Source organism: Crocuta crocuta, unplaced genomic scaffold (genome assembly GCF_008692635.1).
Source record: "Crocuta crocuta isolate KB4526 unplaced genomic scaffold, BGI_CrCroc_1.0 scaffold587, whole genome shotgun sequence".
Classification (NCBI taxonomy): Eukaryota; Metazoa; Chordata; class Mammalia; order Carnivora; family Hyaenidae; genus Crocuta; species Crocuta crocuta.
The window spans coordinates 2,118,371-2,130,688 of record NW_027532403.1 but is presented as its reverse complement, the minus strand read 5'-3'; the positions used below and the strand labels follow the sequence as shown (position 1 = coordinate 2,130,688).

Sequence of the window (12,318 nt, the reverse complement as noted above, 5' to 3'; positions counted from 1 at the left end):
AGTACTGTAAAGTTTGATTAGCATTATGCTCTCTTGACCAGAGTTATTTAAAAATGGAAAATTTAATATTATGAATATACTTAACATCATAAACATCTTCCTTGCCCTGCGTTGAAACACTTTGAGTGATATCAGAGCTTCCTTTGTGGTCAGAAAGATCTAAGTATATTGGGAGGAAAAATAGAGGCTTAGAGAGGGTATAATAGGATTATCTCTCTTCCCCCACCCCACCGCTTGCTAGCTAAGGATACATTTGCCAGGCCCTTTTCTCTTGTCCAGTAAAGAAAGAAGACAGAGTTTCTAAATATTAGAAAGGATTTCTCCTGATTTAAATCTCAACAGGAGGGAAGTTAAATTAAGAGGAACTTTCTGTAATACTTTGCTTCAGTTGATACATTTTGGGATTTTAATTCCTCAGGGAAGATGCGTTTCATTTTCTGCTCATGGTTTCAATTTTCCATTGCGTTTTTGCATCTGCTTATTGATGATGATCCTGAATGTTTTCTTTCCCACTTACGTTCAGTAGTGTTTTCATGTTATTGCTGTTGAGGGAACCACCGAGGTATGGAGAGAAACAAATGTCCTGCCAGGGTCTCCATTAAGTGCCTACAGTTGTACTGTCACAGTTTCACCACACAGTCCCTTATCTTGTCCATCCCTCTCCCCTGGGGCTTTGGAAACAAATACACCATATAATTGTGCATGTGTGGAAGAGAAGGAGGGGAGAGGGAGGAACTGAGAGAAAGAACGTTTAAGAAACCTAAACTGGATAAAGCACAGCAGTTGGGTTAGGGCTGTAATTAAGGCAGAGAAAGTGCATACATGATTAATAGAATTCTAGAGAGAATTCTTGAGTGGCTAAGGACCTCAAGAAATGATCTTAGGTATTACTGTACATAAGCTATATAAGACAGATGGTTGTTTTTGTCTATGTTTTTGTCTTCTTAAAGATTCCCATATGTAGAAATTCCCCATCTCCCTGAGTAGCCTTTGGTTGCCACCTACATGTAAAATATATTTAAACTAGATTTGATTTACTATAATGATGATAGCCAAAGTTGTGCAATATTCCTACTTTGCAAATAGATTGAAAATTTTCTTGTTGTTGTTCTAAAGTTTTATTTGTGTCAGTCTATTGGTTTCTGATTGCTTGGGGGTGGAGTCATGTGTTGTGCAAATTCAGGCAGGCATACCTCCCTCAAACACAGTATGGGCTACTCACTCAACAAGCTACAGATTTCTTATCCGAAAAGAGGCATAAAAACATTGACCTACAGGGTTGCAGTAATTAATTGAGCTGAAGTATGTATGGTGTTTGCTATTTAGTAAACCACTTAATAAAAGCGAATTATTGCTTGGTCTTAACTTTTTTCTAAATTATATGGAGCCTACAATCTTGATAAGCATATACAAGATAGTCACTGGAAATATATTAGTGAAATAATTGTTGGTTGATAAACATAATTAAACACGTATAAATTCTACTCAACTAATATCAACTCCTTTTTCTAGTATTTTCATGTTCTGTGTCTTTATGAGTCACCCAAAGAGGATGTTGGTGGTGGCTATTAAGTTTTGTTAAGACAAGTGGTAAAATATGTGGTTTTTCTTTTTTTTTAAATATAATTTATTGTCAAATTGGTTTCCATACAACACCCAGTCCTCATCCCAACAAGTGCCCTCCTTGATGCCTATCGCCCACTTTCTATGTGTTTTTTCTTCAGAGGCACTTGCATTTTACAGTAAAAGAGCAGAGCTATCTTTTGTCAGATGTTTTCTTTTGGCTTAGAACTTAGCTACACAAGTACTATGACTCCTGTTTTCCTTGGTTTTTATTTTGTAAACAAACATGTCTTTTAAAAAATGTATAAAGTGCTTTTTAGGTGCTTAAAGTACTTAAATGTTTTGTAGTAAAATATGCATAACATAAAAATTGCCATTTAGCCATTTTTAAGGGTCCAGTTCTGTAGCATGAAGTTCATCCACATTGTTGTGCAGCCATCACCACCATCTGCCTCCAGAACTTTTCATCTTCCCTGAACTGAAACTTTGTATTAAACAATAACTCCCCATTCCCTGCTTCCCTCTGCCCAAGCCTCTGGCAGCCACCATTCTACCTCTGTCACTATGAATTTGACTATTCTAAGTATCTCATGGAAGTGCAATCATACAATATTTGTCCTCTTGTGACTGGCTTATTTCCCCAGGCATGTCTTTAGGGTTCATCCATATTGCAGAATGTGTCAGAATTTTCTTCTTTTGTAAGGCTGAATAGTATTTCATTTTATGTATATACCACAGTTTGCTTATTCATTCATCCACCAGTGGGCACTTGGGTTGCTTCTGCCTTTTGCTATTTTGAATAATGCTATTTGTTTTGTTTTGTTTAATGGCATAATTAGGCACCATTTACATACACTTCATGATATGATGATTTAATGTATAATACCACGAGCATGGAAATACTGGTGTAATATAAACTAATCAGAATTCAAGTATAATTTTTGAACTCCATTACTGTATTTTACTAAGTTAAATTTTGTTCCATTTGTGTTTCATTACAATAAATATTGAGGATTTTTAATCTTTTTTTTTTTTTAAGTTATACAATACACTTGAAATTGAGTCCTTCTTTAGTGCAGGGCAAATTTCATTTCCTTTTAATTAAAAAGTCAATCTTTCCCTTGAAAATTACCAATCATATAGAGAATTGGTAAACTTGAAATTGCAATTCTTTTAAACACATACACTTCACTTACGAGCATCATTAGGGAATACTGGAATAGATCTAGTCAGACACCCAAATAAGGGGAGTTTAGCAACTAGCCTAAAATTCATAGAATTGTAATGAATACTTTCTTATGCTGAGTAAGTTAGCTTTATTCACTAGGTGGTAACCATTTCTTTAGTCTTGGCCTATACTGCCTGATATAATCAGATTAGATAAAAGTTTAGTCATATATCCAGAGCATCTTTAGAAACCATAAAAGATCGTATTTCTAAGAATTGATGAGAGATTAGACAGCTTTGGAGCAATTAAAAGATAAGTCAGAGAATGGTGATTCATACATCCCAAGAGTGTGAGATTTTATTTTCAGTATTTAGGATTCTAGGGAGAATCTTGAGGGCTTTTTAGAACCAGTTGACACAAACTAAAGAATTTTTGATGTTGCTTGATTTTAAATTTTGTTTTTTAGGAAAATAAATAATGTTTTAAAAACTAGGTTATTGGAAATCTATCTATCATCTATCTATCTATCTATCTATCTATCTATCTATCTATCTATCTATCTATCTATCTATCTATCTTGCATAGGTTATTTCTTAACCAAGGAATTTTAGTAAGATAGTAACGCTGAAACTATAATAAATATAGAGTAATTGTTCTATGATTATTCTGTAGTTAATGTTTGTACATTATTATGGAAAGTTGGTGAAAACAATACCAGCTAAGTCTGATCTGTTTTAAAAAGACACTAAATGGTCAGTAATTCTAGAAAGTTTTTTATAGTTAGGAAGACATCCCTCATTAGAGCATTTATTCATTTGTGGGTAAATTTCAATGGAACAGTAATGACATCTGTTAACATTCATGCATTTTAAAAATGAGGTGAGGGGTACCTGAGTGTCTCAGGCAGTTAAGCTTCCAACTTCAACTTTGGCTCAGGTCACTATTTCACAGCTTGTGAGTTTGAGCCCCGCATTGGCATCGGGCTCTGTGCTGACAGCTCAGAGCCTGGAACTTGCATCAGATTCTGTGTCTTCATCACTCTCTGCCCTACCCTCCCACTTGAGCTCTGTCTCTCTCTCTCTCAAGATGAATAAATGTTAAAAATTTTGTTTTAAATTGAGGTGAAATACACATAAGGTGAACTATTTTAATGCATACAATTCAGTGGTATTTTTGTACATTCACAATATTGTGGAAACTACTTTTTTTTAACTAAGTGCTAAAAATATTAATATCTATTAATATTAAAAAGAAACTACTTTTATTAAGCTAGAGACCTTTTAAACATTTTCAAATTTCTCTTTTTGTCGGTCATACCTAGTTTTCAACTAGCCAAAATAGAAGTAAGGAAAACAGAGACTGATATCTAATAATCATTTGTATTTGCATTTACAGAGCTAATACAATTAGAAATATTAATTTAATAAATGAAATGAGAACATTATTTACTTTTTCAAAGTTTCCAGCCAAGAAATATAATCTTAAGAGTAACTAGTTTCTGGGGCGCCTGGGTGGCTTAGTCGGTTAAGCGTCCGACTTTCGCTTGGGTCATGATCTCGCGGTTCGTGGGTTCGAGCCCCGCGTCGGGCTCTGTGCTGACTGCCAGCTCAGAGCCTGGAGCCTGTTTCAGTCTGTGACTCCCTGTCTCTCTGACCCTCCCCTGCTCACGCTGTCTCTCTCTCTCTTTCCTAGAAATAAATAAAACATTAAAAAAAAAAAAAAAGAGTAGTTTCTTTCACAAAATTCAGTGACAATTTGATATGTAGATTATCTTGGGATCTAAAATTGATCAGTCATGGCAAAATGGTAAAGAATGTCGATATATATATAATATATTTCAGCATTAAAATTTGTCAGTGTGCATAAAGGCCCCAGTGTCAAGTTTTAATTGTTACAGAGGCAGTTGTTTTTCCCATTTTAACTATAGGTTCCATGTTCCTATTTTGCATAAGTATTGATTATATTAATGGTAGTTATTTTTGAAACATGCTGTTAAAATAAATTAGATAGCTCCAAGAAACTTTTCACTACATCTCTATATTTCCCCTTCCCACTGCCCCCTCCAGCCCGAAATAGAACTTCTTGCTATGTAATATCCCTAGGGTTTATCCAAAGTATAAATTCCCATTTTCTTGACAGTCTAGAAATTATGACCATAGTTTTTACTCATCCCATAAGTACCCTTAGGAGGTATTACTTGATTAACTAGACAGGAGAGAACTACTAATGGCCTTAGAAACTTAAGAAGCCTAATAGTTTCTCTTTTTAAGAATCGTAATGGGGCTGGACAGATTTTAGAAAAAATCACAGAAAGATAAATCAGAATATGATTGTACATAGCATTGTGATGGCCTTTGTGTGGCTTTACTTTCTGTATCTTAAGGTAATAGCAACTGATTTGTTTGAAGTAGCTTAGATAAATTAAAGTCTCTGTGTGAGTGTGTTTACATCACACATTCATTATGTGTTCAGATAAAATTATTTCCAGCAGACGTTCGATCCAGAAACTTTCATTAAGTATAGAAACCAGAAATGACTCCTTGGTCATTTCTATTGTCTACATTATCATCTATCTGATCCTGTACAACAGCTGGCTATTATAGGCTTTCCATCATTTTTTCATAAATATGTATATATTATATCCATTTTAAAAATCCTAATTATTTAAGAAAAAAAGTTTAATATAAAATAAAATGTAGGTAGCACTAAATCAGGCGTTTCACAATGGTATTAATTCAACATCCATAGAGATATGTCTGATTTCTGTGCTTTGTAGGCTCATTTATATTTAGCAACTCCTAACCTCAGTGACATAACACATATGTTATCTGTATGGCTTACAATCAAAACTGCATATGTGGGCAATGTCATAATTTTTATATTGTAAGTTCCCCTGGGTAGAGATTATATTTTATGAATATTATTTAAAATCACCTTAGCACATAGCCCTGTCATACAGTTCAGTAGGCTCAATCAGTATTCACTGATGAACATTTAAAAGCAGTGTAGTTTTCCATGTATTTCAATATTTAATTGCTGAAATCTAATATACATTAAATTATTCAATATTATTCAACTTTTCTTTAATGATGTCAAGTGATCCTTCAGGAAATCATTTCTGAAATGCCTCTTGAGCATTGTCTATTGGCAATGAATGGATTCATTGCTGAAGTGATTTGATTCCACAAACGTTTGTAGAATATTACTGTATATGAGTATTTTGCTGGAAAGTAGGGCAACAAAATTAAGTAGGCAGCTCACAATTTAGGGGAAGTATGTGGAGATTGAAGATATTTCAGAGAGATGGATATGATAGTACAAATAAATGTGCTGTGATAATAAATTGTTGTGGAGGAATAATTGATTTATTTTGTGTATTTTATTTTTATTTTTTTAATGTTTATTTATATTTGAGAGAGAGAGAGAGAAAGAGAGCATGAGCAGGGGCAGAGAGAGACAGAAACAGAATCTGAAGCAGGCTCCAGGCTGAGCTGTCAGCACAAAGCCTGACATGGGGCCCAAACTGATGAGCCATGAGATCATGACCTGAGCCAAAGTCAGATGCTTAACCGACTGAGTCACCCAGATGCCCCTATTTTGTGTTTCTGAAAAATACTTCAAAGAAGAGGTAAAGATGTGTGTGAATATATGCAAGACAGAGGAGGGGGAGAAGAGAAATGGGTGGGAAGAAGATTCCAAAAAAGTGAGAAGCATAAGTCAAATCATGGAGCATGGGTATTTGTGAAATGGTGAGAAAGCTGATGCAGCTAATCCCCAAAATGTGGGTGGAAGAGGGTCAATGAGGAAATCAGTCAGAGGCTAAAGCCCAAGCATGAAAAGTCATTGAATGCCATGTTAAAAGTGTGGTGATGAGGAGCCACTAGAGTTTGGAAAGCAAGAGAGAGACAAGGGTGTAAATGAGAAACAATTATTGAAGCACTATTGAGGATGTGCTGGCACTGAACAAGATTGGTGGCAGGGAGAGGAATCATGGGCCCTGGGAAAGAGCAGGGCAGAGAGAAGGTGACAGAGTCAGGAGACATTCTATGAGAGGTGACAAATGAATAGCCATTCAAGACAGTTTCAATTTTTCTAATTTGAGTACCTGGTGAAAAGGTAGAACGGACGTTTGGTTTGCATAAATTGATTTTGGAGTTTCTTTGTAAAGGTAAGAGCAAGCTATTTTTGCATGTTAAGTAATGTTTGGAATTGATTGCAAAATATGTATAAGTAAAATCAACCTTTGCTAGTGTCTTAAAATAATGCTATTAAATACAGTTTCTTCAAGTTTAATTTCTTTATCTGGAAAATTGTGTGGTTTGAGTTAAGAATTAAACAATCACTGAGATTAGCTAAAGTTCTAAATTCTGTGACTATAAATTTCTGTTGATCTAGTTTATTTGAACTGAAATATTCCCATACAATAGTAATAGTAAGACACTGGTATGAAGTTCAAGTTCTTTATACTTCGTCTCTGCCATATTTATTTTCACTTTAATTTATACTTCCTGGACCCTTATAAAACTGCCTCGGAAGTGAGGAAGCTTGCCCTAATAACCAGTTTAAGAAGGATTAGTCGTTTCTGACCTCTGTTAAAGAGAAAGTTTTACACGACATTGTTAAAAAACAGTAAAGCAGACTTTATTCAGGGGGATTGCCAAGATAAGCAATGGAGTTTTGCAGTGGGAGAGAGATTGGACTCAACTCCAAAGACAAGATTGAAAAGTGGGGATTTGTAGCCAAGGAGCAGGGTGAAGATTCTTGCTGAAGGCAGGCAAGAGTGATCACACAACCACTTGATCAAAATCAGATTTTGAGAGTGATCAGGTATAGAGCTTGGAAGATACTGGCTAAACCAACTTAACATGATTCTTGCTCAAACTGAACAATGAAGAGACAAACACGAAAGCCCAAAGGTCGAGACCTAGTTGAAAAAGAGCTCAGAGGAGCCTAAAGTTTGGAGAGAATTTTGTCACCTCTTAGATCAGAGATCCTGACCGTCTGTTATTTTCTACAATAAAAACAATTTTTTTTCTTGATTTGGGGAACCATTCAAAGCAATCCATTGATAGAAACAACACATTCGCCTTCTCAGATTGGTTTTTAAATACACAAATGGAGATCGTTGGAGAGCCCGGGTGACTCAGTTGGTTAAACTCTGACTTCGGCTCAGGTTATGATCTCATGGTTCTTGAGTTCAAGCTCCATGTCAGGCTCTGTGCTGATAGCTCAGAGCCTAGAGCCTGCTTCAGATTCTGTGTCTCCTCTTTCTGCCTCTCCCCTGCTCACACTCTGTCTCTCTCTCTTTTTCAAAAATAAATAAAAACATAAAAAGTAAAGAAATACTCTACTGTATTTTCGATGGATTGTCAGTACAGACCCTGAAATAGGATGGATTAAAAAAAAAAACCCACCTGATTACAAGTAGTTCCTCTAAGTAGACATTTCAAAAGCAGTTTTTCCTTCACTAATTATCCTGGCCCAGGGTTCAGAGGAGTGAGCGGTTCTTTTGGGGCTGTGTACAGACTCACAGTGAGCAAAGTGAAGCCTCTTTTTCTGGTGCTAGTGGATCTTTGATGAGGAAGCCCAGAGCCTCATGTCAGGTCTCTTTAGGTTGGAAAAGAGGACCGAGTTTCACTGATTTAATGTTAATCAGTGAGTATGTTTGCAATTTAGAAGTCTGCATCTAAATTCTGTTCATCACTGGACATTTCAAATTGAATAACAAGCTGAGATGTAAGCTTGGATTGCAATTAGGAAAATGCAGGTGAGGAATGCAAACGTTGCCAAGGGCCTTTAAGTGCTGCATATTTTACTTCTCTTGCCGTGGCCCGCACTTATAACAGAATCTGGTGATTCAAGGTCCACACCATTTTGGGGTTTTTTACACATTTCTGTGGTCCTTGTTCCAGTCTGTGTCAGGCCTCTGCGAAGTGCTCTGTTTCCAGCATATAAACAGGTTTGGTCTGAAGATGTTAGCAGATTCCAGGGACATATTGACTCAACAGTCTTAAGCCCAGTAGTTACGCAAGTATAAAATTTGGAGGTCATTAATTGAAATGAAATAATGGGAAATGAGAAAAGGAAACTCCATATTCTGCAAGAGTGGAAACCCACTTCTCGGCCTTTACGGGAAATTGCTGTAGGGGGACATGGACTACATCACCGCTGCCTCTTGACAGGTTCACCTTGGAGAGATACAAATTAAATCCTTTCAGTTGCTGTTTTGAAGCTAAAAGTGTTTGACCAGTTCAGCCCCTGAATGGTGTTTAAGGAATAAAGAGAAAAGAGCAGGAAGTTCTAATTGGCAAATTACTCCTTGTTATTTAGTTTGGCTTCCAAGTTGGACATTCCAATAATGAGCAGCTTTGTGGGACTAGCCCTTGAGCAGAACCAGGGGGCTTTTTGTTCAATTACTATTTAATGTGAAGATATTCAAGAAACATATTGTAACATTTAAGCCATCACTTCCTATTAAACAAATATTGTTGTAAGATGATTTTTAAATTTCTCTCCATGGAGGGTCTTAAGATTCTGAACTAAGTGAAGTATAAATTGCAGATAAGATGTAAATGAATTTTTCTTGTTACATGGTATTTATAGGGGTGTTATTACTTATTGACAGTTCCTCAAAATGTTAGAATATATGTTTACCTGATAGTTGTCTTAATTTCTTCATTATGGTGGTTCTAATCCTGATTAGAAAAAGAAACCTCAAAAGATTTTTTAAAAGTCATTTTAAAATAATTTACAGCAAGGTGAACATTTCTTTTTGATGTTAATATTTTCATATGTTAATGAATTTATTTGATAGTTCGTTTAATAAGTTACAGAAGATGTTTCTGACATTCATTTTGATTTACACACTTAAATTGGAAAAAAATGGGTTTCAATTTTGCAGAATTACCTTACAGGCTAATTGCTACTACTTTAACATGGAGAGTTATTGCAAATTTGGAGATATATCCAAGTAGTTAACAGAAAAAGTATTTTTTACTTTCTATCTTTATGGTACCTCTGAACTTCAGTATTTGAGCTTCTTAAAAGTAATAAAAGGAATGAAATAAAGAATGAAAGTTTTGTTCAGTGAAAGACAATTTTAAGGATAAATGATTAGGTATCCTTTTTCATTAAACTTCACAGAATGTGGCTACATAATTTAAATAAATAAAAGCTAAGATTTTAGTTGAAAACCTCTGTCTACTTTTATTGTATAGAGAGGGTCATTGGATTTACAGGAAAAAGAGACCTTTTCTTTCTTGATTATTGGAACTTTCCATATTCACTTAACAGTTTGTTATTTGGCTAAAGGATTTTATGACATCAATATTACTTGAAACAATCATGCAGTCAAAATGACTGAATTAATTACCAGTTTCCTTTTTATAATGAAATGTCTCACACAGGAATAATTCGTATAATGCTTTTGGAAATGCTAATGGATCCTGGGGTACTAATGTCTGAATACTCACAAAACGTGCCTCCCTAAGTGGGCTATGGACTTACCTATGTTGTGAAGTGCTACGCAGAGGAGTCAAACTGGAAAATGGAATACTCTTCCGATGAGATGAGAGTCTGAAATTCCTAAACGTGTTTAGCTTCAAAATAAAAAAGAATGAAACTGCTTTTTTCCCCCTCCTCGTATTTTAATTTCATTAAATTGGAGTATACATTTGAAAATAGTGATAATAATCAAGAGTGTTTCAACACTGTGACTCCCTTGAGATGCACGTGGGACAAACACTCCTTGATTCATGGGTTCAGCTCTTTTAATTTGATGAAAAGTTTTACTAAGCACTCCACAGATATTTTTTAAGTATTTTTGGAGTATTGTACTAAGTTGTGATTGGTAGATGGTGGGGGAAGAGGGAGGAGGCATGTCACTGCAGTGTATGTGTGACTTGCATAGCAATCCCGTTGTTTCCAATAATCAATAATCTGATGGGGTATAATGTGATTAGCTACCCTTTTATGATCCCATTAGCCTACACTTTTTTTTAATGGTAATTGGTAATGGATTGATGGAATGAATAGAGTACCAGACTCTAGGGGGGAAATGGTTAGGAAGGTAACACCAATATTCTAGATTGGAGATGATAGAGAGCCTAAATTAGGACAGTGAGCCCGTGGATCTGAAGAAGAAGGGAGAGATACTACAGTTTCTAAGAGATTAATCAGGTTAATTGTTGATTGATTAGAAGTGAGGTGGAAGTTTTATACAGAATATTGAACTTTAGAACTAGAATTTTGTAGGAGAAGTTGTGATTTGCTTAAATGTTTATGTTGAGTGATGGTTCTAGATTATTCTGACAGTTTTACTGAATGTTTAAAATTGCGAATATGGACATATTAAATGTTCTTCCTGCTTAAAACCCTTTCATTCTTGTTCCTTTGTATTAATGCTCGACCCAGTTCTTTAACATGGTAAATTAGCTCTCTATTGCTTTTTAAGGAAATTATCCCCAAACTTAGTGGCACACATTTATTATCTCACTGTTTCTGTGGGTCAGGTGTCCAGGAGTGTGTCACTCCTGGAGTGTGTCCAGGAGTGTGTGTCTCCTGGAGGTGTCCAGGAGTGTGTGTCTCCTGGAGGTGTCCAGGAGGCTGACTCCTGGTCTCTTTTAAAGCTTTAGTCAATATGTCAGATAGGGCTACAGTCATCTCAGGTTGCAACATGGGCAGGGCTTCTAAGCTCACTCATGTGAACCTCAGAGGACATGTGGCCTCTCCATAGGATTGCCTCATGGCATGGCACATGGCTTCCTGTAAAATGAGAGATTGATGACTGATCCAGAGGGAGAGGAAACACCTAAGACAGAAGCCACAGTCTTTTTATAACCTAATCATGCAACAAACAGCCCATCACTTTTGCTGTATACTCTTCATTAGGAGTGGGGCAATAATTCAGCCCCTTTTCCAGGGCTGAAGGCTACACAAGTAGCATATCTTCACAGCCAAATCAAACTTTTTTCAGTTCCTGAATTGCTCTACACTCTCTTTTGCCTCCAGAATTCTCCTCTTCACTTGGCTAACGCATGTGTCCCATAGATTTCAGCTTCAGTGTCATTTCCTTGGGAAGCATTTTCTATTCTTCCTCATGTCCCCAAATTAGAGTAAAAACTCTTGCTTATTCCACAATTTTAGATATATCAAACTTTAAGGTTATTGCTTTTTAAATTGTTTATATTTGTTGAATGAGTGGCTAAATGAATATCAATATACATGAGATGTGGTCAGTATGATCAACAAGCTTATGGCCTGATACCTATGAATCTATCAGAGAGCCACTAGATGTAACTGCCTCCAAGTACATTTTGTTGAACCAGGTCTCAGATTTGTTACTTTGGGGGAAAAAGGCAAGATTTCTGTTTTATATAACTTTATTCTTCCTCTTTTCATTCTTATGACTAAATATGTGAACCTGTGTTGCAGACTGAATTTGGAGTCTAGAGAATAAGATTAAGAAAAAGATTAAGTGAAACTGCAATTATTTGGTACAAACCAGTCCCTGTTTTGAGTTTAACTGCCCTCACTTGTTTTGATAGTTAATAGTGGGTTACATTAAGAATGATAAAAAAAAATTGAAC

At 35.7% G+C, this 12,318-nt stretch overlaps 1 protein-coding gene across 1 annotated transcript in view; it reads left to right on the top strand.

The window, feature by feature from the left end:
• The window catches only part of COL25A1 (collagen type XXV alpha 1 chain), a 450,359-nt gene that overhangs the window by 138,754 nt on the left and 299,287 nt on the right, over nucleotides 1-12,318 (top strand). The window lies entirely within an intron of this gene.